Raw genomic sequence first — 25,622 nt, 5'->3', positions numbered from 1 at the left:
CCCGGGAGGGCAGCGGCTCCTCCAGCGCCGCCGCCCCGCAGGCTTCCAGCCCTGCCCTGCGGAAGGTGCCGGAGGGTTCTGGCGCCGCAGCGGGTCCCGCGTTGAGGAGCCGGGGCGGGCCGGCAGCCGTTGCCCAGCACAGGGTGCCCACAGCGGCTGCAGCGGGGCCGTGGGCGCCGTTCCTGAGGTGACGCCGGGCTGGTGAGGCCGCCGAGTTCCGAGAAGAGGCGTCCCTCAGAGTTCGGAACCTGAGGGGCTGCCGGGAGGAAGCCGCGGCATTCCTCAGGTGCAGGGGGCTTTGGGTGAGGCTGTGGCCTCTGCACAGGGAGTAATTTATCCTCAAGGGGAGCAAATCCCAGAACTCGCTTGAGCACAGTGACCCCTCGCGCGGCGGCAGCGGCGGGAAGCTCCGAGAGGCGCCAGCCCCGCGCCGAGCCCTGAGGGCACGGCAGGGCGGTGCCGCGGGCGCCCAGAGGAGCAGCGGGCGGCCTACGGTGGGCACCAGGTGAGGAAACAGCGCCCAGAAGCCGACACCAGGTAAGGCTGGAGGGGAAAGCGGCTGGAGGTGTATGTGGGTGGGTGTTCGGTGGCTCCCCAAGGTGGGCTCGGCCCTGCGCGGAGCAGGCGGAGGCCATGGAGGCCTGGCTGGGGATGCCCAGGCGCCTGGAACTTGGGCTGGCAGGCTCACGGACCTTTATTAAGAGGGACATGGGGTTTGGTGTGTGCCACACCTGAGCCCCGCGGGGATCGGCGGCTGCCAGGCCGGCAGACGGCAGTGGGAGCAGGGCTATGGGCACGGAGGGGTTTGCCGTGGAGTAGAGTTCAGCTGTACTTCAGTGCTGATTTAAAACAAGGCTTTGTGGAAGTAAGTCCTGTACCGGCTCTGCGCTTTGGCTGTGTTTCATGCGGAGGTGCTGGCGCTCCTCGTTTCCCTCTCGCCGCTAGGCGTGAGGGGACAGCAGTGCTGGCAGGTGCCAGGTTCGGCTGCCCGAGGTGTGCGGGTGCTGTGTGGGGTGTGCGGGTGCTGCCCGAGGTGTGCGGGTGCTGTGTGGGGTGTGCGGGTGCTGTGTGAGGTGTGCGGGTGCTGTGTGAGGTGTGCGGGTGCTGCCCGAGGTGTGCGGGTGCTGTGTGAGGTGTGCGGGTGCTGTTAGAGGTGTGCGGGTGCTGTGTGGGGTGTGCGGGTGCTGTTAGAGGTGTGCGGGTGCTGTGTGGGGTGTGCGGGTGCTGTTAGAGGTGTGCGGGTGCTGTGTGGGGTGTGCGGGTGCTGTGTGAGGTGTGCGGGTGCTGTGTGAGGTGTGTGGGTGCTGTGTGGGGTGTGCGGGTGCTGCCCGAGGTGTGTGGGTGCTGTGTGGGGTGTGCGGGTGCTGCCCGAGGTGTGTGGGTGCTGTGTGAGGTGTGCGGGTGCTGTGTGAGGTGTGCGGGTGCTGTGTGAGGTGTGTGGGTGCTGTGTGGGGTGTGCGGGTGCTGCCCGAGGTGTGTGGGTGCTGTGTGGGGTGTGCGGGTGCTGCGTGAGGTGTGCGGGTGCTGTGTGGGGTGTGCGGGTGCTGTGTGAGGTGTGCGGGTGCTGCGTGGGGTGTGCGGGTGCTGTGTGAGGTGTGTGGCTGCTGCCCGAGGTGTGTGGGTGCTGTGTGAGGTGTGCGGGTGCTGTGCGGGGTGTGTGGCTGCTGCCCGAGGTGTGCGGGTGCTGTGTGAGGTGTGCGGGTGCTGTGTGAGGTGTGCGGGTGCTGCATGGGGTGTGCGGGTGCTGCATGGGGTGTGCGGGTGCTGTGTGAGGTGTGCGGGTGCTGTGTGGGGTGTGCGGGCGCTGTGTGGGGTGTGCGGGTGCTGTGTGAGGTGTGCGGGTGCTGTGTGAGGTGTGCGGGTGCTGCCCGAGGTGTGCGGGTCCTGTGTGAGGTGTGCGGGTGCTGTGTGGGGTGTGCGGGTGCTGTGTGAGGTGTGAGGGTGCTGCCCGAGGTGTGCGGGTGCTGTGTGAGGTGTGTGGGTGCTGTGTGAGGTGTGCGGGCGCTGTGTGGGGTGTGCGGGTGCTGTGTGAGGTGTGCGGGTGCTGTGTGAGGTGTGTGGGTGCTGCCTGAGGTGTGCGGGTGCTGCGTGAGGTGTGCGGGCTGCGTGGGGTGTGCGGGTGCTGCCCGGCCGTGCAGGAACTGGGCAGGCGCCTGCATACCGGCTGTCAGGAAGAGCTGGGCAAGAAGCAGAGGACCTCTATGTCCAGGCAGAGACAGCACAGAAAAAAGCCTGCACGGAGGTTTTCATTCTGCCTTTTAAATGCCAGAGCAGCCTGGTGTGGGACAGTTCTGGAGCCAGGCCCAGCGGGGTCAGGGGTGCTTAGGAGTTGGGGTTGATCAGGTTAAAGAAAGGACTGGTGACATGTCACTCTGAAATCCAAAGAGTGGGACAGCCTGTCAGGAGACTCAGTAAGCCTCATTTTGGCCAGGTGACTCCAGCATGCTGGATATCCACTTACTTTCTGATGCTTTCACACAACGAATCTGCACCAGAGCATTGGAAAGTGTGAGGTTAGGTGCAGAGATGTTCTCTTTGTGAAGTTATGTGAATTGCATCATTATATTTCACTTGGTTTTTACCCACTGCCCACTTGAGTTAGTGACAAAGGATTTCAAGGCTAGGCATGCAAATTGAAGCAAGAGCTGCTATTGTTTTTTCAGATACCTGTCAGCTCTTCTTACGCAACCTAGCGCAGACTGAATTTGAAAGCAGAGGAGCCAGGGCTGTGGTATTCCTGGCAGAATGATAGCTGACAGGCTCCTCACAGCTCCAGAATCAGAGTCATGTCTGACACAGAGGAACATGTGTTGGCAACCTTGCTTGAGCCACGTTTCCAGAGCTGTAAAGAAACTGGAGCATTTCCAGGGGATGACAGAAAAGCTGATGTTTCAGGGGAGAGCCAGAGGCCATGTCATTGTCATTCTTCTCTGTTTGGCAACCTGCTCAGATTCCTTGGAAGAGCACCTGAGAGCATTTATGGGACAGGAGAAGTAATAAAAGTTAAAGTGATGGCCCAGTACTAGAAAGAAACTTACTAATGCGACATTTATGGCTACAAAGGTACTCCTGCCCTGCATTGGGTTTGCTGCCATTCTTTTGGGGAACAGAGTAGTGCTGCTGGGGCACAGTCTGCGTGATGAAAACCACAGCGTGCAAGACAAGAGCACTTATTTATTTGTTCTTTGAGAATCTGGCGCTGGTAGATGCTGGTGTCCCCTCCATGAGGTGCTTGTCATCCTGTGTGTACTGTGAGTGCATGGTGAGTGCTGCCAGGGGTACTGTGACAGATGGAAAGATCCTGCTTAGTACCAGTGATTCACAATGCTTTGCTTTGCTCAAGATGCATCTGGAAAGCTTCCCAGATTATACATCTGCCCCTTTGACACTGAAGCAGCAGCGCAAGTTGGAGGCCAGAAAGAACAGAAAACAGATTTAGTCTGGGCTGTTCTTTGGGGCAGGGATTGTCTGTCTCCATGCTTGGAAAGCAACTGGAGAGCTACCCCAGCCCAGAACAATTCCTACAGCAATTGCAGGAGAGCTGGGTGCCAACAAATTGCAAATGTTATTGGGGAAGTTCCAGTGATGGAGCTGAAATTGTTGATTCCTCATCCCTGCAAGTGCTCAAGTCCAGGCTGGATGGGCCTTGGAGTGACCTGGTCCCTGCCCATGGCATGGGCAGGGAACAAGATGGTTTTTAAGATGTTTTCCAACCCAAACTGTTCTGGGATTGCTATGATTGTTTCATTAGTTTTGTTGTAATACAATTTATAAGAATATAAATTTATTTTAAAGCAAATACAGCACAGGTGTGAGGGCCTTGCCTGAGCTTTGCTTCTTAGCAAGGTGAGACCAGAAAAGTTCCTTATTCTTCATTGTCCAGACTTTTGACCTGCCCCATATTAACTTTTGCATTTCTCATCAAGATACAACAGACTTTAAATAGCATGTGTATGACTGACTCCTTTTTTTTTTTAACTCCTATGGAGGCTGATATACAAAGTACCTCAAGTGGCAGCTGTCACCGGTGAGGTGGCATTTTTCTTCACTGAGGCTGACAGCAGCTGTCCGGGAGAAATATGAATGGAATGAGAATGACATCATGTTTATTCAGGAATGACATTCCCAGCCATGGATCAGTGTCAGCAATATTTTAATAAGTTTTAGAATGAGAAAACATTTCTTGAAATGTTCCCTGATTTATCCTTTGTAAAATACACAACACAAAAAATAATTGAAGAGATTGCATGCGGACAAAGCAGGGCTTGCCTATCTTATGTTTCCACACAGTGTTTTATCCGTGCTGCAGACAGGCCATAGGCACCAGGACTCACAGCAGCTTTAACTCTTGCCAGCCCAGCTGGTCCACTCCACATGCTTTTCCCTCCACTGCTCCTCGCCCCAGCCCAGTTTGGAACTGGGCGTAGTGGATTTCATCGCTGTCAAAGACAACGAGTAGCTGTAAGGGAAGTCAGTCAGCCACAGCAAAGGAGACCTGGACTAGTTTTTAGGATTAGCTTTTAGGATACTGGGACAGAAATAGGAACAACTTGGCTTGGTTCCTTACAGTGCAGCTAATGGGACTGGTATCTTAAATATATATAGATGGTTCAGTCAGGGTTATCATGTGATGACTGATGAGTCTTTTTGTGGCTGACTGACCTGGATGAAATCTCTTCTGCTGCTAGAAGCTGTTCATCCTGAAGCCTAATGAAAAGTTTTAGGCATTAAGGACACAACCTACTGGATTTGAACAGCTGAGTCTCACAGGCCTGGAGATCTAGCTTTTATCTTTATTCTATTACTTTCTTGTGAACTTTCTTACCACAATGGTACAAGTTGCCTCCTTTACTGCTATGAACACATTTTCTGGTAATTTTTTTTATGCCTAGGCTCCTTAATTACATTTTTGCTAATATGCACACACTGAGTTCTGATAGTTTCTCAGGTCAGCCACCCAGGCCACTCTCCCCAAACCACATTTTAAGCATTGTTTGAAAACTGGCTGGCAGGGCCATCTACACCAGGAGAGAGCCCAGAATGAGCCCTTGGCTGGAATTGCAGCACAGGCTGCCACAGGCTTTGTTGTTGCTCTCTGAGATTAACTAAGAGCTGATTGTTATTATTGTCAGTAGGCTCCAAAATTAGTCCTGAGACACCTGCCTTTTCAGAGGTTCTGACTTGCCCTCTTGTACCTCAGTCCGTCAGACACTGCTGTAAGTGCTGACAGGTCAGGGAGACAAATGTTGGTCTGAACTTTCATTCTATCTGTAAAATTTGAAGATTTGTGTGTGTCTGCCTAGTAAGAGACATAAAGCAGAAGGACATGTGAGGGTGACCTCACTGCAACTAATACTATAGCTGAACTGAAAAGAAACAACCCCAAGTGTGCGACGGAGTCAGATGTGCAGCCGGGTGTTAACTTCGCAGCTTTAAATGTATTTATTCAGTTGTGATCTCCTTCTCATTCTCTCTCTCGCCTCCAACCTTGGTTCTCTCATGTTATCAGATTCAACAGGGCTATATTTAATTCGAGTTCAACAGAAGGGCTTATTTAAATATAAACTTTGGGAGTGACAGCGCACTGGCTCAATATGCAAGAAGATGGATGTATGGAAGCGGCTGGTGTCTGGAGAAGAGTGGGAGGAGGTCACAGCATGCCATGTGAGCAGCCAGTGCAAACAGCAGATGGGCAACTTACCCTCACCACAGCCCGATCTCTGAGCCAGAGGGTGCCTGCAAACACCTGCTCAAGGTGATGTGACAGTTCAGCACAGGTTTCTCTCAGGTGAGAACTTGTCCAGTGTCTCAGCCCTGAGCAGATCTCCAGAGCCACCTGATCCAGGTGTTGAGCTGAGCAAGGCCACCCCGTGAACTGCTCCCCACAGGCCCTGGGTCTGGTGTGACCTGGAGCTCATCAGGAGCACCACAGCGGGACGGGGCTCCTGTAGTGCCTGGTGATGGCTTGGTAAGGGATGCCTGAAGGTGTGGCTGTCTCTGGGGGAGCTGCTTTCCTTCTGATGCTGATTCTGTGCAGGGTATCAGTTGCTGCAGCCAGGCTGGAAAGCAAACCATAAATAACCGAGTACAGGAGGAGACGTTTCAGGGAAATGTTCCACTGCAGCCTGTAGAGGATTATCACTACCAATTGAACGGATTTTGTCTTCTATTTTGTAGGTTGTTTCACACCATTTTTTTAAATCTCATATTTTTTTTTTCTAAAAGAAGAAATATTTTCATACATCATCATTTGCATTAACATATGAAATGCCTTTTCTGACCAAAACTACACCATTATCATGAACTTGCTTCTAGTTTTGACTAAAGGAGGAGCTAGAATGTAGAGTACTTTTGTATCCATGAAATTATGGATGTCAGAAATTCCTGTGTTACACAGACACATGTTCTTTTTCCCATAACAGAAAAAAGAACTATAAAGAAATATACAATGTTAATCTAATTTACATTTCTAGATACACAGCTTGGGGAGTTGGGAAAGAGCAAAAGCAGTGGCTAAAAACTCTGGCTTTAGGATCACCATGTTTGCAGAGTGAGAAGCTGTTCCTCTGAGTGTTCAGTGACTCTCACATTAAGTACTGAGGAAGCGGCTGTTTCATCTGTGCAAGCTGTCCTACTCTGGAAAACAGATCACTTGGTTGATCGCTTTACAACCACATGCTAAACATTCTAAACAATTTATGCATTTAAACTGTATGTTTTTCTCTCTCAAAACTTGCTACTCTGCAATGTTCCACAGATCTTGTTTATAACACATTCATCTAAAATTATCTCAGTGCACACAGCACCCTCCTATAGAACAGATGCTATGTAACCTGAAGTTCTGTTTTGATCTCAAATCGACGTGTTTAAGCTACTTGTGTGAATTATAAATTGAAACTAAACTAAGAAGATGAAATTGTGTTTTTTTGCCATGATGCTTCCACGGTTCAATAGTTCTATTCATTTTAGAGTGCCTTTCTGGTGTGATACTTACAGTTGCTATATAAGGTTTAACTATTTTTGTATTTAAAGATCTTCTGGGTTGTCTTTAAAAAAATATCTAAAAATTAACCTTTCCCAGCAACATTTTTGAACTTTTCCTGGGTATCTTCTCAGTTTGTTTTTTGTATCACTTCTGAATTTAGATGAGATTTATATACAAGAGACATCTTCCTTTGTAATTAGCCTACTTATATGTCTTCATGCATCTTGAAAGGATGGCTAAGTATCTCAGGAGATTAGCACTTGCATCCTGGGGCCTTTTCATAGCTAAATCACTGGTTATCATCCTCACATAATTATTCATACTTATTTACTATTTATATTACAGTAATTCCCAAAGGAATCTCCCAGGTTGGGCCCTGTGTGCTAGGTGCTGTAGGTGCATGAATGAGATACGTGGGCAGCACAGACCTCCATACTGCTCTATGAATCTCCTTTGTGTAGGGAGATCACATTTTGCAATCCCACTAAGCAGAGAGGACAGATGATGGCTTCCCCTTTGCTCCTGTCCAAATTCCTGGCTTCACAGGCCTGCCAAGATAGCCTTTTCCCTGTTTAGAGACTCTGGAAAAGGTTTCTTCTGCACTGTTCTGGCATTGTAACTTGATTTTTGAAGCCTCAAAATACTTCACTTTCTTAGTGTCTCAGGTTTCCGTAAGATGGAAAGAAACTGATTTCCCCTCCCAGAACCTTCTGGCTTATAATAGAGCAGTATCTTTTCACTGCCCCTCTTAAAAATATCTTTTGGACACCAGTGTTCCTTTATAAGAGGACCTCATGTTTTTATATAAGAATGAAGAGCTGAAACCAGGATTGCTTCAAAGCAGAAGCGTCAGATTCACTTTGGCTTCAGTATTTCACTGCGGGAAACAAACACACAAGCAAAAGAGGGGCAGTAGCAAGCCTGAACTGGATTTCCCCCAAAGCTGAGGCATTGCAAACTCTTTGCCTCTTCAGACCCTTGCAGGGTCCCACAGGAATTGGTTCTTTTCCAGCCTTCCCTGGGTTTATGGGAATTGTGTTTCCTGTTTCCTTGTCCCTCCTGCAGTGAGTAGAGGTGGCAGCTCCTAGCTGTGATCCTGACATTGCTGGGGGCTCATGCCTGCAGGTCCGTGGGAACAAGGGGGATGAAGGTGAGTGAGAAGGAGAGAGAACACCTGCTAGCAGTGGGAAAACTACAAAAGCAAATAACGATGTTGTGGCCAGAACTGCCAGCCAGGTGCAAGGAAGCCCAGGAACAAGGAGGCACCTAGCAAGAGCCTGCTGCTGGCACACAGCAAACAGATGGTGCAGACAACCTGACCAGCCATGGTGTCAGCTTCCCCAGGGCTCCCTGGCTCAGCCAACGTGTCCTGCAAGGCCATGTGACATAGTGAGGTCACTAGTCACTTCCAGAGGTGAGCAGCTCTGCCTCCCCTGCACACCAGAGAGACCAGCCCAGGCTCGACCTCGTGGTAGGGAGGGAGGCAAAGTGTTGGAGAGAAGCGATAGCTGCAGGCCCTGGCTCTGCTAGTGAGAGCTCATTCACAGCTCTGTTCTGGGGAGGCTGAGGGACTGCATGAATGGAGCGGCCCGGTGCAGCCATGCTGAAAGGAATATAAGGAAACTGCTTTTGCATCCAGCACAACTCCAGAAGGACTATGCCTGGGTGAGCAGAATGTGCATTTTCCTGTTGGCTATTGTTTAATTAGGCTGTTGCTGATGCTGACACTGTGTATTTTCTTTGCTCTATCTCCCTTCCTTCTTTATTATTTCCTACTTTGGTTTGATGTTGTTGGTATATAAAATTTAAAGAGCTCTAAATTTTTTTAAAGGCCCCTAAAGGGAGCGGTGCTTTTTTTGTGTTAAAGTCATTACATGAACACCTGTGAACTGTTGAGTTTAATTGGGCTACAGCTGTTGGGGAGCGAGGGGGGATTTATTGGTTTGATAGGCTGTCTTCAGATTGCCGTGTGTTGTCATGCACTGCCCTTCCAACATGTCTCTTTAAACAGAAGCACATGTGCACATCAGGTACTTACAGGGACGGAGATCTGAGGGATGGGCCTGTCAGAGCAGAGGGGATGGTGTGGCTGTGTGAGGATGCAAAGGCAGCCAGCAGAGAGCATGGGAAAGCTGTATCAGCTGGGGGAGCAGCAGATGGCCGGCTGGCCAGCCCGCTCTGCCGCGCTGGAGGGGCTGCCGAGCTCCCAGAGACATTTCAGAGCAGTGACTGATTGTGCCGTGGGGTTCCTGGGCAATGCTGGAGAGGACAGGATGCTTCCTAGTGGGAAAGTGAGGTCCTGTCCGGAGCCTCAGATGTCTGCATGGACAGCAGCAGAGGTCACATAAGAACTGTCTCTGTTAAGGAGGCAGACAGTGGGAAGCCAGTAAACCATGACACCTCAGGGTCAAGAAGTCCTCCTCCTAAGAAGAGGTATCTAATGCACAGCTAGGGCAGTCACCTCAGCTCCACAGGGAATACAGACTCCATGTGTACACAGAGACAGGGAGGAGCCATAAGGAAACTGCCACGGTACTGCTGAGTACCACACAGGCAGCTTGTGTTTGGTTCATTCATCCCTGCAGGGTTTGGCCTAGTGAAGAGTACCGCTGCCCTCTCCCTGAGGGTGCATGGCATGGGGTGGAGAGGGTGATCCAGGGCAGCCTGAGTTCAGCTGGGCTCTGCCTCTGCAGAGGAGGCAGTTGGATGCAGTGCTCATCCAGCTGGGTGGCACCTTTGGACCCTCATGTCCTCTGGCAGAGCCCTCCAGCTACTTTGTGCCCATTCCCTGCTGTGGGAGTGTGTCTGTTCTCATCTGAAAGGTCTAATGAGCTGAGAGGATGTTCCTGCTGTCTCTACAAGTGTCCTGTCACCTGCACTTTTGTGCCAGTGTCCAGACCCTCGTGGGGCTCAGTGGCACCCTGGTTACCAGCTCATCCTCCACTCTATTGTTCTGAGTCAGTTCGCTGTGTGTGCTTGTGAAGGATATGGACAGAGATACCTCTCTATCATGCCTCAGGGTAGGGGGAAGGGTAAAAAAATCCTTTTGATTTCTTTTTTTTCTGTTGTTTTCACACCATTAGAAAATAATTAACCTCCTTAGTGAAAGCATGTCTCCTTTTCACCTGAGTAGGAAAACCTTAAAATATACATACAATATTTTTAACACTAAGCTTAAATTATGCAGTTGCTGCATTTTGATGATAAATATGCAGATGAGAAGATTTCTGCCTCTTTTATCTTGTGGTTCTAACTCTGTCTAAAAACAGATTGTCGCAGTCACCCTAATTCTGAGAAAAACAGCCTTTTGTGCATTGAAAAGCCAAAACAAGCAAGTCTGATGATCAGATCTTCTCTTCCTAGCTGGCATATGTCTGCCATGCTAGTGAAGGAATCACTTATTTCTCATGGTGACGGCAGTTGGTGCCATCAATTCCTGTCAGCTGGGGAAAGGGATGGGAAGCCAAATTCATACACTGGTGATTAATTCTGGGAGCTCACATGAAGAAAGACTCTCTGAATACTACTGGAAAGCACTGAGATTGCCCATTCTGCTGCAATGCAGATACATTCTATACAGATGTGATGAGATAATCCTTGTCTTTCTGTATCTTGGGGAGAGCCCTGAGTGGGAATCCACTCACATGAGCTCTGGGCTGTAGATGTCCAGAGCAGACCAACACAAGATGGGATGGGTGAGTTGCAGGCACTGGGGAAGGACTCAGTCAGCACCATATCTTGTTCTGCATCTGTGCTTACCTCTTTCCTTCAGTTTGGAATGACAGTTCAATGACACTTTTCACTGAAGGCCACAGCTGCTTGAACAGTTTTTGGAGGGGGTGACCCACTCCTTTGTGGGAGGCAGGGCTTTGGAAAAATCGCCTGGTGCTTCCACCAGTTCTTCTCCCCCTTGCCTCACGTTTTCTCTCTTACTCTCATATATACGTGCAGGCAGTCATTTTGTCTCCAAAATGGTGCCCTGCTTTTTGGTTTTTCTGCCCATAGTAACATCCTTTCTGGTGCTACTAATCACAAGCAAGAGCAAGGTGCTATGTTTGTCATCATCCCTTTGCCTTCTCCAGAGTGATCTCTGTTGTCACTGACTGTCCTTGGACTGGCCACTCACACTACGAGCTGCAAGCTGGAGGCAGCTGCAGGGGAGCTGGTTGTAGGGCTGACAGCCTTACCTTCCACGTGACACTGAGCACGGCCACAGCAGACAATGCCTGCCAGAGCCAGCCAGGTACATCCTCCTCCTTCCCAACCCAGGAAATGCACCGTGTGTCTCTGACGTTGTAAATGAGGGTAGGGAATCTGGCAAAGCACAGTGAGCAATACTGAGCAGATCTGGAGTTTGTGGGCCGAGCTCCTAATCCCGTCCTTTGATCACAGTGTAGGCTGATGCATTTCTCTGGACACCTGTCAGATTAGCACTGGAAACATCACTTCAGACCTTACCTTTAAGCAATCAGCAGAGAGGCTACAAAATTGGGACATACCTGAACTTACACAGACAATGGGCTCTGGTGAAGCCGATTGGCCTTGAGCTACTTCTACAGAAACCCCTGTAATGTCACAGTTTCCAAGTGAACAGCATAAAATCAAAGAAGTGTAAAAACAAGTAACAGTCTGCAAGGATTGTGAAACCTTGATCCCAGACAGAGTAACTTCTTATTTGACCTGTTCATATCCCACAGTCAAACATGAAGAGCTTTGGACTCTTAACACCATCTGCGGGAATGTGATCCATTGGCTAGTTTGCAGCTGTTCAGCACTCTTTCAAGAGACACTGGAATTGCTAAGTTCAATTGAAGAAGGCAGTGAAAATAAGTGTGAAGGGTTTTAATATTGATTTATGAATATAGTGTTCATAGGCAAATAAACGCTATTGTGTTATGGTTTTTTGCACATAACATGCTTTTATTTTAGGCTGAGGAAAACTGTAGTGAGAAAGAACAGAAGGCAAGTCCCCATGACAGCACAGGGTGTGTGTCTGCACACACATGTCTGTCAGTCTTTTGCAAATGGTTGCAGACACTGAAAACAAAAGTAGTTGTACAGAGGAGAGTTCTTACAGCCATACAGATGGAAAATAATGGGCACTCGTGGTTTGGGCTGCATAATCCATATGCACTCACACTTTCAGATATCTGAAAATACACTTTCTGATCTCCTCAGAAGACCACCCCCCCATTTTAGGCTGTTGGGTAATGAGGGTGAGTCAGCCACATTAGGGCTTCTATTCATCCTATTTCATTGTGCTTAAGCAGGCAGTAGCTACTGGAATTGTACAGGCCATCTCTGCACCAACTCAATAGCACTGCTTATTTCTCCATCTCTTTTAAAGCCTGTGCAAAAGTAAACCTGCTGGGGCTGTTCATTGGTTTTCTTTTCACTCCATAAGCTTTTCCTTTCCCAAGGAGCCCGGCACCTTGCTGCTAATCGGCTCATATACACAGTATAAAGTAGAACTGTAGGAGACTCTGTAGAGAATCTCCACTAGTTTTTAATGTTTTTTTTTTTTTAGTATTTTCTTGATTAAAGAGTTCTGTCAGAAGAGCAATGGTCCTGGGGCATCTTTCCTCAAGAGACTGTGAACAGTAGTTCCTCTTCTTGGCACCCGGATCTGGTATCTCCTTTTCTGTATCCCGAGTCCTGCATGTTTAATACATTACAAGTTCTGTTTGAATTGAACTGGTATTTCTGCAGCTGCATCATGTGATCATCCACATTAAAATGATTGTTCTTGGATTAATAGTTCTTTCTCTACCTTTTGGACTGTAGCTTCCTTTTCCAGGAGGGGCAGGAAATCACATCCTGTGCTTTACATTGGCAGTCTTGGCTCCTTCCCAAAAAAAGAGCAGAATTTAGTGCTGCTGATGCTTGCAGCTCAGTAAGATTGTTCAGGCAAATGGAGAATGTGCTGTCCCCCAGCGGGATGCAGGGGAAGCAGGGGAAGCGACATTTTGACTGAGCTCTGCTGACTTCGGGAGTGTCTCCTGGAGCAGGGGCGGTGCTTCCTAAATTCTGCTGAGTGCAGAGCGCAGCCAGCGGGGTCACGGCCGGGGAGCGGCCCGCACACGGCCCCGTCCAGACACCAATACACGTGCACGGGCTGCAGCTGCAGGTGCAGGAGTGCAGCGCTGCCACTCAAATGCTCGCCCTCCGCAGTGAGCGAGCTCTAGCAGCTGCTGGGGCCGGACTGCCGGGGCAGGAGCCCCTTCGGAGCTGAGCAAGCCTGCGGGTGGCCGGGCTACCCGTCAGACTGGTTATACATACACATCAGCATCCTTCCAACATGATGCTTGACACATCTTCATGTCTCACTGGCCTCCAAAGTGGAAACCAAGAAGAGCTAAAGCAGCTCCTCTTTGTGTTCAGAGCTCAAGAAATTGTGAATGTTTCTTCAATCTCAGCGTTGCTGCTATGTCATGTTAGTGCAACCGCTCCAGGAGCCCGCTGAGGACACAAACTCTCCCCTGAGAAGGGCAAATGATGTCTATACAGCACAGCCTCTGCCTTTCCAAACGGCTGGTTTCAGCCTGAGGTTCTCCCTGCTTTTCTCAAAATCTGCCCTTGGCACAAGCCTTTCTCTCCACAGTTATGGATGATCTGGATATTGTGTTTGTTTGGTAGCTAAATGGTGTGCTTTTCCTTATCTAAGTATCTTTGATTTCCTGGTTTTGACCCGAGATAGCCACACTGCAGTGCAACCACCCAGCACTCTTGGATGCTTTGGATGTGGCACCTCCAGTGCTCACAATGCTCCAGTGGAGTGGGCTGCAAGGCTCACAGAAGAGTTTGAAAACCCTAAAAACCAGAGCAGTTGAGAGAGAGGCTATGTAAAGATCTACACCAAAAAGCTGTGTGACCTTTGCAAAACAGAGCAGAGCACAGAGCACCATGAACAGCCAGGCTGGAGTGTGCTTTAGTGAAACCCGATGAAATGCAACAGGATAGAGAGGAAATGAAAGAGTTTGTGCAAGCTATAGGGGCAACATATGGCAGACTGGGGATGGGGAGACCTTGGAGAGCAGTTTGTGGCCACAGAGATACTCAGCTTGTTTTACAGCACAGCTGCTCAGAACAAAAGAGTCTGTCTGGATCGCTCGTGTGTTAGCTAATGCTGGTGACAGGAAGTTTGGAAAAAGTGTAAAATATTGCTCATTAAATGGGCAAGTGCAGTGCTCAGGTTTGCAACATACTGGTCGAATATGTTGGTCATAACGGACACGTCATGAGATGGGTCAACAGTTTAAAGGAGCGGATGGAAATGAGTGAAACAGCAGAATTGGGATAGCAAAAAGGAGCAACGTGTTGTTGGTTAGCACGCTTTCCGGAGAAAAGTTCCAGTGTAAATCCATGTAATTGAAAAAGGCAAAGCAGAGAGTGTATATATGGATGAACCATATGAATGGACCTCAGAGTACCTCAGTTTGGATTCTTGGAAAGTGGATCAATGAAAATATCTTTTTCTGGAGCTGCGATTCACAGTCACAAGGAGCAGAAGGTTATTGTGGGTGTCACAATCAAAGCAGACCTTGCCTGTGGTGATCCCCCGATCTACTGGAGTTTCTGTAATTGAGCACTGATGGTGCAAAATGTATTGATAAGTTCTAGGAAAGAGTAATCTTGGAAATGAATTCTTCTGGTGACAGACTTTGCACTCTCAAAACCAGGGATCAGTAGGATCCGCTATATTTTGGCTGAATTTGCTAAGGGGCATGAAATAGTATCATCAGGTGAGGAAAATATTTTCAGTAATGCTTGCAAGATTTATTCTTTCCTGAAATTCTGAAAGTAATTATGGATTAAAAGAGTTTTTGAGTCTGGGTACACAGCACTGCTGCTACTTTGAATGCACAAACAACCCTACTATTGGGGAGCATTAACTTGAACTGGCATGAAAATGAAATTTGTTGTCATCAGCTCTGGGTTACAGTCTGTAACTACTGTGCTACAGCATACAAGGGAAATGAACTGCCTCAGAGTTTGTTGTGCCTGTACAGCAGCATGGTAAAATCACAGGTTTTTTGGACACTAAATAAAAATGTATCTATTTTCTATTATTCTTGAAGCAAGGGATATTTCCCCTTGCAGCTAAAGGAGAAGTTCAGAGCTTTCTGTAAAATTACAATCACATTGCTGCAGATGCACAGCAGTTTTGGCCATCCATCTCTCTGGGTGTGGGGTGGGCAGCTGCCTTGATCATCTTGGGTGGAATTTTGGCTCAGTGTGACCCAGACGTTTTGCAGACCCCCTGCACATTGCAGTGCCCATTGCTGTGACTCCAGCTCCTGGAAAGGACTTCTACTTAGAAAAATTATTGGCATATAATGAGTGAGGAATGCTTTACCCAGTCTAGATTAGATCTTTGCTCAAGAACTGACTCGGGATAATAACAAGCTGCGATAAAATACAAATGGCCACTTTGCTAGACAAAGACAATTGCTTGTGTAGAGCTTTGGCTACCATGCAATTAATTTATTTTCAGAGCCACGCAGCTAATATGTAACAGTCATTTGCAAGATACTGCTGATTTACATAGTGCCCCCACGTCTCCTGCAGCCAGCACTGAGAAAACGAGATTGGCTGGAGGCTTACAGGGATGTTAGCAATGAATAATACATCATCTGCAATCTGGGCTTCTTTAGCCATGTTATTTGCAGGCTGCAGGGTTTTTTTTTTTTCTGGCTTAAGCAATATGTTTTTAGTGGATGTGTTGGAATCTTGTTTTGTCCCTTCTGCCATAGCTGTGCCTGGGATGTTTGGACCTCGACATTAACACCAGGAGCTGGTTTACACAGTTGGCAGCACGTTTATGGCTCATCTTTGTGCCGTTTAGTGGTGGGACAGAAACATGCGGAGAGACTGAACCTGGTGAAGGAACGAACCAGTCGTGCTTGGTGTGTGTGGGCCACGCGTCCCCGCCCTCCCGCTGGCTTTTGGCACCCTTGATTTCAGAGCCCTGGCGGAGTCTGGCGGTCAGTGTGCGCAGTTCGGGCTGTGAGTTTGCCATCTAGTGGCTACTAGGTTTGATACTGGAGTCCGAAGCACCCCGGTTAAACCCGCCTGGTTCAGGCGCTGCTGCCGCTCCCGCTGGACTGGCGGCAGCGCAGTGGGAGCCGCCAGCCGCTGCCCCCTTCACCCGCTGCCGTGCTGGTGCTGTTCACGGCTCCGCTCCCCTTTGGCTGTCTGACATTTGAGCTTCGCTTAAAGGTGAAACATGCTGTCAGGCCAAAGAAGTCCTGGACTGGAGTCGGAATTTGGAAACATTTGTGTCAGGCTCAGCCCTCCAGGGCCAGGAGCCAGCTCGCTATACAGTCCTGCTGTGCCAGGCTGACGCCCTGAGGTTCCTTCCTGGCCTCAGCAGCATCTCAGCCTGGCTGCACTTCCCTGAAGCAGAACCAAATTCTCCCCACTGTACAGATTCAGCAGCTTATGGTTCAAGTAATTTTCCTCCTGGCTTTGTGAATGAGAGCAAAGCTGTTGCGTTGCTGCCACTAAGCCTCCTGTGCCAAGGAAAGGCTTTTCAGGCTGGTGATCTGGCGTGTGCTCGTGTGCATATACAGGTGAGAAAGACACTATCTCTAGTGACATGAAATTGTTTATTTGGAGCAGCCTTTGCACCGCTGATATCGCATAGTGCAGTCTGTGTGCTTGGGTGGGAATAGGGAGGAGCACCTGTACAAAGAATACATATTAATTTGGGTAGAAAAAAGAGCTGCATTGGAGAAATGTCCTCTGCCCCTTCCCCCACTGGCGTTCACAGGAGTTGCACTTGTTTGCTGTCCCAGGTACCAGAAGAGATGAGGTGCTGCTCTCAGGCATGTCTGCTTTATGCCTGACTTTCTCCTCCATGATCTCATGTCTGAATCAAAGCTTGCCTACAGGTGGTGATCGAGCCCAAAAAGGCTCATCACTTACCAAACAGCCGTCTGCAGCTATTTGTTTGTCCTCTGCAGCCAGCTTAGTTACTTAGGGATATCAAATGTTTGTCTCACCATGTTGTAATAAAAAGGAAGAGATAAAAGCCCCATTCTTGCTTGAAGTGACAAATTAGCTAAGAATGGTGACATTCTGCTACTGTTCTCATGTGCTCAGATAGAAAGGCATAAACCATTGCTCTTTATACACTGGGGTAACTTGTTACCCTAGGACAGGGCTAGTTCGAATGCTTGAACTGTGAGCCAGAAGCATTTGAAGGATTTACTGGACAGTTAAAATACAGGAGATGCTGCCTCGTGCATTGGGCATTGCTCCAGGAGCCAGGATGAAGGAAACATTTCCTCCGGGGTAGCTGCAGTGGAGCTTAAAGCCAGCAACAACGCCAAGGGTTTGCTTTCAGAAATCTAGTCCTAAGGCACTGTAGAATATCCTGAAAGAACAAATTGCCACGTCTAAGTGAGGCAGCGCAGGTTCTGTGGTGGGAGTACAGAGTCAGTGCCTGCTCTTGCCAGCAACTGCGTGGTGTGGTGCAGCCACTGCACCTCAGCATCTTCTGGGGATGCACGCAAACTGCTCCAGGCAGTCTGGTTGCAGAAGTTTCTAGTTTGGGTCCTGCTGCAACTCAGTGTTTAAAACCCCCAGGGATTTTGTGTAAATGTGCCTTGTAAAATGATGTCCACAGACATTCTAAGCAGACCACGGCATTTTGATGGAAGCCAGGGTTCGAATCAAAACCACCTCATTTACCTCCAAACCCTGTCTCTCCATCAGACTTGTCTGGATCCCATTTGAAATGTGTTAATCAGAGAAAAATGACATATGCCTGTACTCTGAGGTCTGTATAAATTTAGTGTGACATTGAGAGAGACCCAGTGCTCCATTCTTCATCAGGCTTGTGCTCCTGCTGTAAATGCAGGAAGATTGGAGATTCTCTTTAAATAGCAGTACATGTAATATTGGAAATATTTTCTTACAGGTGTGAGAGAGCTGCCAATCAAGAAAAGGCATGCTTCTGTTCCTCAGGGTCTTGGGTAGAGGCAGCAGTGAGAGCAGATTTGCTCTCTGACTTTGCCTAGCTATTCCTGAGGCAGAGCTGTTATTGGGAACAAGGTGCTCAGATCATGCTGTGATTGCTAGAAGAGGGCTCACTGCATCCTGTTGATAGTGTGACTAAGTTCTGAAATATTTGATGGGATTTTTTTTCTTCCAGATGCTGAAAGAAATGGCTTTTTGTGCAATTTGAGCTCTTACATTATGAAAGATATTTCTAATCTTTGTGGTTTTGTGAGAATGTTTTAAAACATGAAATGAATTCAGCGAATGGACAACAAACCAGAAGGCAAAGAAAGAGAAAACAAAGTATATCTCTTCTCTCCATCACGTGGTTGGTTGGTTTGGGGAGGAAGAATGAGTCACTATTTTTTAGCACATAAAAGCGGCTGTGATTACCCCCGTTCCAAACCTGCTGTTATGCACGGTAAACAGGAGCTGAGCTGCACTCAGCACTTGCCCGGGCTCTATGGAACTGATCCGCCCTCCCCTGGGAGCCGAGGACACTGGCAATTTCTCGGCAAGAGATAGAGAAGAGAACGTGCTCAGGAACTGCTGGCTGTGGCGCTGTCCCTGGGCTGGGGTCCGACTGCCGCTCCCCAGGTGTGCAGCAGCGCTGACGCTCTGCACCCCTCCTGTGCCCGAGCCGCACGGGCTGCGCCTCTGCTGGCCCGGGCCTCCTGCTCACCATGTCTAACCTAGTTAGGAGTCAGTAAATTGGAAGAAATTCAAATGTTGTGTAGCCTCTCATTGTAATTGCTTTCTGTTAGTCAAAATTATCTTGCCCTTTGAGGCAGATAAAATCAGGACAAAGATACATGGGAAGAACAAGCTTTTAAAGTTAGAGCACACGTCGTTTCTTCAGTATGAGCTCCCCCTGGAACTGAGAGCTGGAAGAATCCTGCTGGGCTGGAAAACAGTAGTTCATCAGAATAACTACGGAGCTGGGGAGAAGACAGAGGTGGAGGCTTCATATCTGCTCTGTTTACAGCCAGGGGCAGGGGCAGAATGGTTTTCCCTCTCCTGGGGTTTAGTGGCTGCATATAAACTGCACATACCCCACTTTCCTGGTAAGGGGGTGTTTGTCAAGGCAGAAGGAATCCTTGAAGGCCCTTTTCTTGAACTTAGAGAAAGGTCCCAGCCAGGCCCGAGCTGAAGCAGTATTTTTGGTTGTAGTTTCCAGATTTCATCAAGTTCTGCTTTAATTCTTGGTGCTCACAGTTTTAATTTCTAAAATCCTGCCACTTCACAATCTCCACCTCTGAGATCCCTATTATCCCTGTTGTGCAATTACTGTGGATCAGAGTTGAATCTATTTTTGCTCTCTTGTTTTTCCCTTCAGTTTGTAATGCCTCTGGGAGTGAGTTCTGGGAAGAATCTGCTTTGGTTTTAAGCTGTATGGTGCTGCCTCCTTTCCCATTATCACTCTCCGGTTTCAATGGCCCCATTGTGCTGTCTGTACTGGCACTTTGTTTGCTTTGAAGTGTGGGTAAGAAGTTGCTCCTTCCCTCCGGTTTTATTCTGTCACTCGCGGCACTGACCTTCCTGCCGGGAGCTGTTTGACAGAGCGGCCATTCCTGCTGCACACCTGAGAGCCCTTCAGGGCAGGTACGAACTGCCGAGCCTTTCCCGCAGCCCCGCCGGCTGCTCCGCAGCGCCCGCGCCCGCTCCCTGCGCCGGCTTTGCCTTGCTCTGGTCCTTCGGCTCCGACAGGAATCGGGGGTCCCATGGATCCCATGTTTTTAGTACTTTGACAATGAGACCTTTTCCTTGTGAAATTTTGGCTTCTGCCACTGATCGAGAGCGACAAGAAAATAATTCTGATGAGGCAAAAAATGCTGTAAAGCAGAATTGTTTTAATGTAATTTCTGACTGTATGAAACTCTTTCCATTGTGCATTTCTCAGGCTTTATTGAATCCCAGCCAATTTCCTTCAGCTTTGTCTCACTTCCCTTCAAAGTTGGCGTTTCTCAGCTCCAAGATATTTGTGTTGCTGCCCTTTCTGCAGACCCTCATCTGCATTTCAAACCTGGTGAGAGATTACCATCCCTGTATCTTAGGTATCTCTGTAGTCATTTGGTACACCTGGCTCACATCCAGCCCTTGGATGCAGACTTCTCTCTGATCTGGCTGACAGTGTAAAGCAGCTGCTCTCCTGTACTATCCCAGGAACGCAGGCCCTTCCGTAAGTGTCCTGTTGTTTCCCAAATGAAGTGAAATCCCCCTTGGACCACACTGCTTGCCCTGTTGACAGACCTCCCAGGTCTTTTCCCTTCCCTTCCCTTCCCTTTCCTTCTCTTATGCAGCCACGGTCGTGCTGTTTGGTGCTCTCCTCGGTGGCTGTAGCTCTGTGCCCATATGTTTGGCTGCAGCCGTGGCAGGTCCCAGGCGGTGAGTGCTCTGCTGGGGCATGGGGACAGGCCAGGGATGAGTCTTTGTGTAGGCAGGCACTTGGATGAGCTTCTGATGAATATTTAAGGTCTCACCGTGAGCACTGAGCTAATGAATTGCAGTTCTAGCATTAACTGAAGAAGTGTCACAAACATAATGGGGACAAAATTTGCTTAAAATTTGTTTTGAACATCTGTGGCATTTTTCTCTTAGTTTATTCAGCTCTGCTTTTTCTGCATCTTATTTACTTTGGACTGTGAAGCTACACTAGGTATTTTAACTTTTGTTTTTGTTTGTTTGTTTTGAATAAACTTTCTTTTACTATTCTGGAGGCAGAATGGTATCACAAACTGCCGTACTTCCAGGAGACATTAGGTTATTAATGCTTTCCAAAACTTTTGGGTTTTATTGGTTTTATTTCTACTAAAGCTTGGACTTGAAGCTACAGTCACTGTTCAGAAGAGGGGTATTAGCTGTGACCCATGTGTACTGTACAGAATTTAAGGGTGGGATTAGATGGGGGAGAGTTTTCAGTATACTCTGAGTGCACAAATCCTGCAAAGCTCTTATGGTGCTGATCTCTCCCTGGGTGACTCCCTGGCAGAATTTCTCTCAGTCCGCCCCAAAGGCCCGTTCCTGAGCTGGTCAGATCTGTGCCCCGTGCTCGGGCTGCTGGGGGTGGCAGCGTCCCATCCCCCTGAACTTGTCTCACAAAGCGGTTCTCAATCGAACAGCGTTAGCCCACGTGATGGGTGAATCCAGGTCAGAGAGCATGGTCCCTTCACATCTGCTCCGTGCTTGCTGCTGACATTTTCATTCAGCCTGCCTGTACTGGGCAGCGATGGAGGTCTGTGAAGGGGGGACAGAAACATCTTTCTGCTGGGGGAGGACAATGGCAGGACCTCCCAGTAACTGCAGCTGTGTCGGGGCTCTGAATACAACGGGCCACTCTTGGCAGTGCTACTGAGGTCTGGCTCTTGGAAAGCAGCACTGTGATTCAGCTGTCACTCACCTCCCTGCAAAGGGAGCTTTGAAAAGGCGCCTCTGCTGCTCTCCTGGAGTAGCAAATATTTCCTAGGCCTGTGCTGCTGAATGGGAGAGATTGCCATTGTCCTCCTTCCCCTCTCAGGCTTGCTGGGCTTGCTCTAAATGAGCCTTTTGCAAGGGAACAATAAGCCCAGCGAAGGGTCCAGGTTGCACATGTCTGAGCAGTGAGAACACTCCAGCACTTGTTCATTGGCTCCTGTGATGTGAAAAGCTGTGCTGCCGACAGGGCAGGGGGTTTTCCAGCCACAGCTGTGGTTTGTTTTCTCTCTCAGGTTGTGCTGCTCTGGGTGTACATCTGCATATTTCAACTAATTTCCTAGAAAATATTTTCTCCCCAAGATTTACACTGGCCTCAGAAATCTGTTTCCTTTTGCAGCTGGAGCTCTGTGATGAGTTTGCAGGTGGGAGCTGAGTTCACATGGCTCTGCTCTGATAAACTTTAGCTTAGGTTTGGTAGAATATCCCCAAACTTGTATTGCCTCGTGGTTTTGCGGCACAACCACACACAACTCTGATTCAAACCTGGCTGAAAAGCCGTGGTGTGGGCTGACATTCCCAATGAACTTCAGGGCCAGAACATGTTGCCTCTCAGGACTCTGTATGGTACAGATAAAGACAAAGGTACAATTTTCTGCCTGGACCATGGAACATTTTCTAGTTTTCCTCTGACCTTCTCATGAAACTTTCAGTGTCACAGAATTACACGCTGCTTTTCTACACAACTGATGTTACTCCTGCCCTCTTTTCCCCTGCTGCAGCTGAAATAATGATTTTTGTGTATGCAGCATTGATTTGCAAGAGTGTTTTAGTATTCTGAAGCTTTTATTTATTGGGAAGGAGGACTAGGTCCTACCCAAGGAAGAAATTGGTTTGATCTCCCATTGGAAGAGTTATACTGTACAATAGAATACATTAAAAAATTATCACAGGGAGACAAATATAAACATACCATGTTACAATCCGGATTTCTTGTCTGAAAATCAGAAATACAGCCATAATCATCTTTGGATCATTAAAAAAAATGTCTTTTAGTTTTAAAACCAAACCAAGACCCCAAATATAATAGAATATATTCACTTGCTCTACCTGCAGTATTTCTTTTTAGGGGTCATATAGCAATGACCTGTTTAAGAATGCCTTAAGACTAGGAACAGCATTTGGTGACTCACAGTGTCCTTACTCCTCCGAAGTGTGGCTTTGTTTCCTAACATTGCCTGTGTAGATGCCTGAGGGACTGGAGAATTTTTCATTATATATAATCTCTGCTTACATACTCCTACAAATCAATGTCAGCTTTTATTTAAGAACACTATCAGAAAAATTAGTTCTTTCTTCTTTTCAGACATTCGATGGTCTGATTTTTCTCCTGTGCTAGTCTTGCTGTAGTGCAATTTGCGCTAGTGCTTTTCCTGATTTAGGCCTGTCTGAGTGAAAGGAGAATCAGTGCTTCCTTTGCAAAGTGACTCGGACTGCAGCCTGGCCGCACCACCCCGTCATCAGGAAGTTTGCAAAATGGAGGTGACCGCACCCTGGCTGCGAGTCCGGGGGTTCTGCGCTGTGGCGTGTCCTCCAAATGCCAATGAGGAAAATCTCTTTGGAAGTTTCTGCCTTGCTCATCCCATTTACTGAAACTAAATTTCAAGAAGCTAATCGGGCAGAGAGTGCAAAGGATGAAATGTTAGAAATCAAATTAATGAAGCTGAATCACCAATTTGTGACCTAGAAGACTATTAGGAGTGATCAGAATTAATTAACTCTCCTTTGCGATGCTTCAGAGGAAGCCAGCGAGCATGGAGACAAAGGACATGGATGGGATGTGACTACCTGGGCCGGCTGAGGCAGCGCGGCCGGGCCGGCCCCAGCCGGGCTCCAGCGGCCACTCGTGGAGCACAATTAGCAGAAGCAGGCGGAGAGTTGCCGTGGTCCCTTCCTGTGTCCTGCTATTCTGTGCTTGCTCAGGGACGTGTGGAGGAAGCTGTGAAGAAGCAGCCATCCTGTTATTTGTGATGGAAGTGCAGGGGAGTCTAAGGGACTGAGTGGGATTTTGAATTTTCTAGTAGAATAGTACTGACAGTTCCTAGAAAAGGTCTCAGCACTGTTCCCATTCTATGAATTTGCTTCTTTGGCTCAAGCTCTGCTTGCAGGTTGAGGTTGGAGGTATCTGATGGCAAGTGGCCACTTCACACTCCATCTTGGAAGCCTGGCAGCAGCCACCAGAGGCAGAGAAACCATGACACAAAATCTTACTGGTATTTTCCTGGTTTAATCAAAGTTTGATTGAGTCCTAAACACTTCTAGGGAAAGATGATACGTGTATTAAGTTGTAGCTTCTTTTCTTTCAAAGGTCAGAGTTTTAGACAGCTCTGGTTGATAGTTGTCAAAATTAATTGGTCATTTGGGGTATTCAGTGGTATGAAGTCAACTTCTTACTGAAGTGAATGTGAAAGGTGATACCTACTTTAGTAATATTTGGGAATTTTAAAGAAAGTGAATATTTTCCTCACCATTCTTTTTGGGACAAATATGGAGAAAGAAGATATGTAGTCATAATTATTTTCACTAACCAGAACTGCAGTGTTTCTTCTTGCATCAATAAATTCTTCTCATAGTCTAAACTGCCTGTGGGAGGAAGAATTGGTGAAGAGATGGCTCCAGTTTCTTGAATAATGCATTGTTTAGTAAATGGACTGTCCGATCAGGCAATAGTCCTCTGAATGTGATCAACATCGACATTGCTGGCTGGACAACTTACAAAGGAGCATTTTGAAATTAATTTGATGATTATGAAAATGTCTTGGATCCTTTGCTGAAGGCTAAATAAACACAATTAAAATATTCTTAGTTTTCAATGTGCTTTGTTCAGTTCATTAAGTGTAACTAGAGCTTCCAGTTATCTGCATTTAGTTTTTCAAAAAATTGGAGGGTATTTTTAGAGCAATGTAAAGCTTATTGCTAATTACACCTGGGGGGAAATCTCATTAGATATTCATTTGCTCTCAGAGCTTAAAACAATTCTAATGAGCTGCATTAGTTGTGATAACACTAACTGACTCTCTCTTGTCTGCTCCCCCTGGCTTGGCTTGTCTGAAACAAACAAAGATTCTGTGGAGCCTGGAGCTCAGCAAATGTGACCTTGGCTATCTTTTGGGCCAGAGGACAGGGAGAGTCTGCTGCAGTCACGACTTGGAGCTGAAGTGGCAGATGACCTCACAGCCAGGACACCAGAGCAGGGGAGATGCCTTGTGCTGGCCATGCTGCAGCCCTGGCTGTGCTGGGGAGGGCCAGTCCCCCTTTCCAGCCTTTCCTGCCTCCTCTGCTGAACAGATGGTTTAAGATCTCGTTGTGGCCTGGAAAGCACCTGTGAGAGACCTGACCTCCCTTCTTCCCTACAGAATGAACCATCCCTAGGCCATGCCTGGCCAGGTGGGTGCAGCTGAGGCTCGGGACCCCTTGGACGCAGAAGAATTCAGGAAAACCCAGAGGAGCAGCTGTTTTTCCTCTTCACATGGCTGCTGCTCAGAGTAGCCCACAGTGTAAAGCTTTGTAAGTCAGGTTGTCTGCCTGGAACAATTCCATGAAGAGTGACAAGCTTGGTTCTGAGTCCTCTGCTCCACCAGCTGCCAGAAGAACTGCTGCTTTGTTTCGCCTGGAGGTTGGAAGGGTTTCTGGCGAGGAACCATCTCTGCCTTGGATGACCTATACGCAGGACAGTGAAAGAGAAGCTGAAGGGAAGAGTTGCCTTGCCTTGGTGGGAAGAACATGGAAGTCAGGCAGATAGAGCAGAACCATTTTTACTTCTCCCTACACCCGTACATTGTGGCTGAACTGGGAAGCCTGTGAAGAATTCAGTCCTTGCTGGACTTAGAAATTATTTACAGCTGGTCCTTCTATTGCTTCACACTACGCACCAACAATGACTCAAACTCAAAAACAACTGCCCAAATTAAGTGTTGATGTTGCTCCTTTCCATTTTATAAATGTAGCGTCTTTGTCCAGGGCAATGAGAACACGCAGAGAAAACAAACTGCAGCCACTCCCCATGATGGACTGTAACAAGCCCATGAAACTGTGGGAATGTGTTTAAATCAGCTCTTTCTAATCATGCAGAACAACCTATTGGCCTGGGAAAAAGCCTGTTTATGTAGCTCTGTAAGCAACATAGGATCTTCATCTCCTTGTGGGGCATGTGAGGAAGCTGCTT

The 25,622-nt window shown here is 48.1% G+C and overlaps 1 protein-coding gene across 1 annotated transcript in view; it reads left to right on the top strand.

Moving 5' to 3' along the window:
- The first annotated feature begins 518 nt into the window (after positions 1 to 518).
- The window catches only part of NEK6 (NIMA related kinase 6), a 122,442-nt gene continuing 97,338 nt past the window's right edge, over positions 519 to 25,622 (top strand). The window contains exon 1 of the mRNA XM_068210987.1: positions 519 to 537. The gene's annotated coding sequence lies outside the window, so the exon portion shown is untranslated. The remainder of the gene's footprint in view (positions 538 to 25,622) is intronic.

The sequence above is a fragment of the Anomalospiza imberbis genome, chromosome 21 (genome assembly GCF_031753505.1).
Source record: "Anomalospiza imberbis isolate Cuckoo-Finch-1a 21T00152 chromosome 21, ASM3175350v1, whole genome shotgun sequence".
Classification (NCBI taxonomy): Eukaryota; Metazoa; Chordata; class Aves; order Passeriformes; family Viduidae; genus Anomalospiza; species Anomalospiza imberbis.
The sequence above is the reverse complement of the archived record's forward strand: the minus strand, read 5'-3'. Positions and strand labels throughout refer to the sequence as shown.